We start from the raw sequence: 6,745 nt of genomic DNA, 5'->3' as shown, positions 1-6,745 counted from the left end.
AATAACACTACTTACTGCCAGAGCAAGCAGTGAAACAGGTCTCTGAAACATATTTAGTCCAAAACTCCATCATTAGCTCAATGTTTTTCTACTTCAACAAGCAGCCTGCTAATCACTGACCAAAGGTGAGTGTGCGAGAGAGGTTTGGAAAGGGGAGGAAGCCCATACGAGCCTTTCAAGTGGGACTCCATGGTGACACACTCGGTCAGGAGCCTCCACGGACCAGGTCCTGTTCTAGATGCCGGAGCTCGGCAGTGATCGCAGTCCTAGCCATTACATAGCTGGTGTTCCAGAAACAGAGATAAGCACGTAATGTGATATCTGGGAGCAATAAGTGCTGCGAAAAGAAATGCAGGTTTTGCTTCCATGTGGAATCTAACAAAGCCAAACATAAAAGGAGAAGTAAAGTCATGGCTACCAGTGGTTGGGGTCGGGGAACAGGAGAAGTGGTATTTAGGGTGCTAATTTGCAACTAGTAGACAGTAAGTCCTAGAGATCAAAGGCACAGCACAGTCAACAGAGACAACGGTAATGTATTATAATCCCCAAACTTGCTAAGAAGATAGATCTTAATTATTCCCATCACAAAAAACAGAAATGATATTTATGCCTTGTGACAGAGGTGCTATTAAACCAGTCAGTCCTCAAGGAAATCAACCCTGAATATTCATTCGAAGGACTGATGCTGAAGCTCCAATACTTTGCCCACCTGACGAGAAGAGCCGCCTCATTGATGCTGGGAAAGACTGAAGGCAGGAGGAGAAGGGGACGACAGAGGGTGAGATGGTCGCATGGCATCACCGACTCAACGGATGTGAGAAACTCCAGGAGATGCTGAAGGACAGGGAAGCCTGGTGTGCTGCGGTCCATGGGGTCACAAAGAGTCGGACACGACCGAGCAACTGAACGACGACAATGACAGAGGTGCTGGCCTTACAGTGGCAATCACGTCACAACATGTAAACGTGTCAAACGTGCGGCACACTTCAAATGTGCACAATGTTATGTACACAAGCGGCAAATGTACAACTCTGGGAACAAACACACTAACGCCGCTGCACTGCACCCTTTAAACGGGTCAATCGTATGGAATCCCGGCATCTCAATAAGACTGTCTTTACAAATGCAGACTAAAGGAATAGTGAACAGCGGGGCTGGGTAGGAAACGCCACGGTTTTCTGAGGCACTATGAGCCCCGAGCCAAGTTCAGCTGGCAGGCCACTTGACACACCCCCCACTCGGCTCCCAGAAGGCCGCCAGCCGGTGGTCTAAACTCTGGGGAGCCCAAGATGAAAAGACCCAGGATACTGAGATTGGAGGTTCTCCTGACAGACAGGTGACCCCAGAGATCCCTCTATGGTGGGGCTCTGGGCACACCCCCGGCTTCCCCTGCCTTTTATTTAACCCTGTACTTTCTTCTCTGACCTTAACCTTGACCAGACATGCAGGCGTTTTAGAAAAGCCACTAAGGCGGAGGACAGAGGCCACATCAAACCCCAAAGCAAATCAGGGACATGAAGACAATGCAGGAAGGGGCAGAGCTCTGTGCAACTCTCTGTCAGTGACCTCAGAGACACAGAATCCCTGAAAGAGGGTGGCATCTTTTCAGAAAAGCTCTAGAAACTAAGAGCATGAGAACAGAAGTTTCAAAAAATAATTATAGAATTGGAAAATAAAGTTGAAAAAAGTCCTCCAGAAAGTAAAATAAACAGTCAAGAAGGAAAAATGGGAGAAGGGAATAGAAAAAAAAATTAGAGGACCAGTCCAGGAAGCCCAAAATCTGAAGAGCAAAACTGTCAGAAGACGGGGGGAAAAAGCAGCAATAAGAAGAATTACCAATGAAACCGTTTTAAGAAATTTCCCCAAGAATGAGTTTCCAGCTATAAAGGGGTTACATATCTCCAACATTAAGGCTCAAAAGATAACCACTGCTAAAATTGATGCACGCGTCTACCTGCATGAGACATATTTCTGGCAGAATTAGTGTCCTAACACATGTGTAGTTTTATTGTTACATATTTAGGTTCTTTTCAATATCACATGATACCACCATAAGCATCATGCTGCAAGCCTCAGATTAACATCTTAGAATCAATTCCTAAGCAAAACTACTGACCCCATTAGTGGCTCTGAGTATGATCAGTTAGGTTTTTTTTTTAAGTAGACTCATTTTTTTTTTAATGCAATAATGAGCAGAAATATATGTGAGGAAAGAATACACAAAAAGTCATTGTTTAAAAATTTCACTTAATGTTGAAGCCATACTGCTTACAATGTAAATCGACATTTCCACGGGCTTACTTCAAGGAAAGCCACTGTTTTCAGATGGTTGTTGTCTAGAGGCCCCTTAAAGGTTCACATCAAATAAATGTCTCAGACCCATAGCTAAATCCTTAACATCATGGCATTTTCACTCCAAAGACACACAGTATTAATTCTGATCTAAGTACTAATTATCTTTCCGCAGGACCGCCATTCCTGCTGGCAACACTTCGTTCCTCTTAAAGGGGCTTTTTGTTTAGCTGGGATTCTCAACAGCTCCTCCTAATCCGGTTGAAACATCCATGAAGATGTTCTCCTTACTTGTTATGTAGGAAATTTTTCATGACAAGGAATTTTAAGTACTGATATATTCATTAAAAAAAATTGACAGACAAGGGATATTCCTAAGACATGCCATCTCATTGTTAAATGCTCCTTACTATGACAACCATGTGCTATTTTCTACAGCAGCATGACAATCAAATATCCCAAAACACTACCAAATTTATACCTACTAAGAGAAATAACAACATTCAACTTAAAATCATGAGAAGCGCTGGGCTGGAAGAAGCACAAGCTGGAATCAAGATTGCCAGGAGAAATATCAATAACCTCAGATATGCAGATGATGCCACCCTTATGGCAGAAAGTGAAGAGGAACTAAAAAGCCTCTTGATGAAACAGGAGAGTGAAAAAGTTAGCTTAAAGCTCAACATTCAGAAAACTAAGATCATGGCATCTGGTCCCATCACTTCATGGGAAATAGATGGGGAAACAGTGGAAACAGTGTCAGACTTTATTTTTGGGGGCTCCAAAATCACTGCAGATGGTGATTGCAGCCATGAAATTAAAAGACACTTACTCCTTGGAAGAAAAGTTATGACCAACCTAGATAGCATATTCAAAAGCAGAGACATTACTTTGCCAACAAAGGTCCGTCTAGTCAAGGCTATGGGTTTTCCAGTGGTCATGTATGGATGTGAGAGTTGGACTGTGAAGAAGGCTGAGCGCCGAAGAATTGATGCTTTTCAACTGTGGTGTTGGAGAAGACTCTTGAGAGTCCCTTGGACTGCAAGGAGATCCAACCAGTCCATTCTGAAGGAGATCAGCCCTGGGATTTCTTTGCAAGGAATGATGCTAAAGCTGAAACTCCAGTACTTTGGCCACCTCATGCGAAGAGTTGACTCATTGGAAAAGACTCTGATGCGGGGAGGGATTGGGGGCAGGAGGAGAAGGGGACGACCGAGGATGAGATGGCTGGATGGCATCACCGACTCGATGGACGTGAGCCTGAGTGAACTCTGGGAGATGGTGATGGACAGGGAGGCCTGGCGTGCTGCGATTCATGGGGTCACAAAGAGTCGGACACGACTGAGTGACTGAACTGAACTGACTGACACAAAAATACTCTAGGTGAGCATGGTGCCTGGGGAGACAGCAGACTGCCATGATGACAAACCGGATGCAAGGCAGACTATACCAAAATGTACTAAGAGATCCCAGAATATTCTAAGACTCACTCCAGAAGGGCAGCAGGGAGAACAGTGAAGACACCTCAGACATGGTGGACGCCATGGGCAATTTTTTCCCTCATCCGCAGCACTTACACCAAGCTCATCAACCAATCGATATAAAACTTGCAGGATGAACTCCAAGTAGTCAGTCTAATAATGTCCACCTACACTGAAAAAGAGAAAAAGCTAGCTTGCTAAATGGGCTTCCCAGGTGACGCTCGTGATAAAGAACCCGCCTGCCAGTGCAGAAGACATAAGACACGTAGGTTCGATCCCTAGGTCAGGAAGATCCCCTGGAGGTGGACATGGCAGCCCACTCCAGTGTTCTTGCCTGGAGAATCCCATGGACAGAAGAGCCTGGTGAGCTAAGATCCACGGGATTGCAAAGAGTCGGACACGACTGAAGCGACTTAACAGACACGCGCTGGGAACAGCGCAGTGAGAGGATAGGGGGATATGCGTGATGCAATCACTTAAGTCTGATTTCTCACCCGGTCTCTGCCACCAACTTGATGTGAGACAATGGGGCGAAGTCCCAGAGATGACGCTCTCCATCTCACTACCCGGCACGACATCAGACACGTCACAAGCACTCGCTAGAGATTTGCTGGAGGAATGGATGGATGGCGGAATCACACGTGGCAATACGCACACCATTATCACCATGTTCACTGGAGAGCGGCAGCCTCCTCCCCTCCCCAGGGCAGGTCCCGACCTCGGCCTCGAATGCGGTAGCCTTCCCTTTTTCAGAGACAATCCATTCCCACGGAGTTGATCGGTACTCTTTCTAGAATGAATTCTAAACTCACACGCCTAGAACTGACAATCTGATCTGACGGCAATAAAACTGTCATCTTTGCCCAGAACTAGATCCCTTCTAAAATTCTCTTTTCTCAACCCATCAGCCAAACTCAATGCCTATGTCTATCCTGTGCTAGGCACAACAAAGGGCTTCCCGGATGGCTCAGTGGTAAGAATCTGCCTACAACAATGCAGGAGATGTGGGTTCAGTCCATGAGTCAGGAAGATCTCCTGGAGAAGGAAATGGCAATCCACTCCAGTATTCTTGCCTGGAGAATCCCATGACGGAGGAGCCTGGTGGGCTACAGTCTGTGGGATTGCAAAGAGCCAGAAACGACGTAGCAACTGAACAACAAGGCATGATGAAAAACTGATATATAAAATCCCATTTTCAAAATTATATACCTACTTGAAATAATAAACTAAAACATATGAAACAATAAACTGTAAATAGCAAACTATTAATTCCACCTATTAAAAAGTCATTTAACTGAAAATTCATTTCTATTGTGATAAAGCTAGGAACCAGAGAAAAGTTTAAAAAAGAAAAGAACCCAGGACAGCCAGGGTAACTTATATGCAGAGTACATCAGGCAAAATGCTGGGCTGGATGAAACAGAAGCTGGAATCAAGATTGCCAGGAGAAATATCAATAATGACAGGCAGATGACACCACCCTTATGCAGAAAGCAAAGAGGAACTAAAGAAGCTCTTGATGAAAGTGAAAAAGAAGAGTAAAAAGTTGGCTTAAAACTCAACATTCAAAAACCTAAGATCATGGCATCCGGTCCCATCATTTCACAGCAAACAGATGGGGAAACAATGGAAACAGTGACAGACTTTATTTTCTTGGACTCCAAAATCACTGCAGATGGTGATTGCAGCCATGAAATTAAAAGACGCTTGCTGCTTGGAAGAAAAACTATGACCAACCTGGATAGCACATTAAAAAGCAGACATTACTTTGCCAACAAAGGTCTGTCTATGGTTTTTTCCAGTAGTCATGTATGGATGTGAGAATCGGAACATAAAGAAAGCTGAGAATGGAAGAACTGATGCTTTTGAACTGTGCTGTCAAAGACTTTGAGAGTCCCTGGGACCACACGGAGCTCAAATCAGTCCATCCTAAAGGAAATCAGTCCTGATACTTGGGCCACCTGATGTGGAAAACTGACTCATCAGAAAAGACCCTGATGCTGGGAAAGATTGAAGGCAGGAGGAGAAGGGGACGACAGAGGATGAGGTGGTTAGATGGCATCATCAACTTGACGGACATGAGTTTGAGCAAGCTCCAGGAGTTGGTGATGGACAGGGAAGCCTGGCATGCTGCAGTCCATGGGGGTCGCAAAAAGTCAGACATGACTGAGCAACTGTGGTGATAACAGCAAATATAGATTCTTGGACGTAGTAATTCACGTCAGGGAACTCACCATAAAGAAATAACCCTTTCTAAAAGGGTGGGCAAAGGATGAAGAAACTGCCTGAACAAATGATATTCACTGCAGTATTAAGTATCAAAGGGAAAAATTGGAAATAATTTTAAACTACAACAATATAGGAACATCAGTTTTGGCCCATGCACTAGATGGTAATATTATACAACCATTCAAGTATTTGGAAACATTTCCTCACATTAAAAAACGATAAAGGATTCAGAGATTTAACCACGGACGTAAAAGATCTGTACACTGAAAACTGTAAGACACTGAAAAAAAAAGCTGACAAAGGGAGAAATATTTCATGCTTATGGATTGGAAGAAACTAACATTATTAAAATGTTCACACTATTCAGAGCAATTAGTCATAGATTCAAAGCAACCGCTATCAAAATTCCAGAGATTTTTCACAGGAATAATCTTATAATTTGTATAAAAGCACAAGAGGCCCTGAAGAGCCAAAGCCAAAATGAGGAAAAACAAAGCTGGAGGCTCATACTCCTCATTTCAATCTTTAAACAAAGCTAGAATAACCAAGACAGTGGAGTACTGGCATGAAAACAAATACAAGGACCAGGGGAACAGAGTGGAGACCCCAGAAGCAAACCCATGTGTACACAGTTCAATTAACCTATTACAAAGGAGCCAAGGATTCCCAATGGAGAAGGGGTAGACTCGTCAATAACAATGCTGGGAAAACTGACTCTGCACATTCAAAAGAATGAACCTGGA

The sequence above is a fragment of the Budorcas taxicolor genome, chromosome 1, assembly GCF_023091745.1.
Source record: "Budorcas taxicolor isolate Tak-1 chromosome 1, Takin1.1, whole genome shotgun sequence".
In the NCBI taxonomy this organism is placed as follows: domain Eukaryota; kingdom Metazoa; phylum Chordata; class Mammalia; order Artiodactyla; family Bovidae; genus Budorcas; species Budorcas taxicolor.
The sequence above is the reverse complement of the archived record's forward strand: the minus strand, read 5'-3'. Positions refer to the sequence as shown.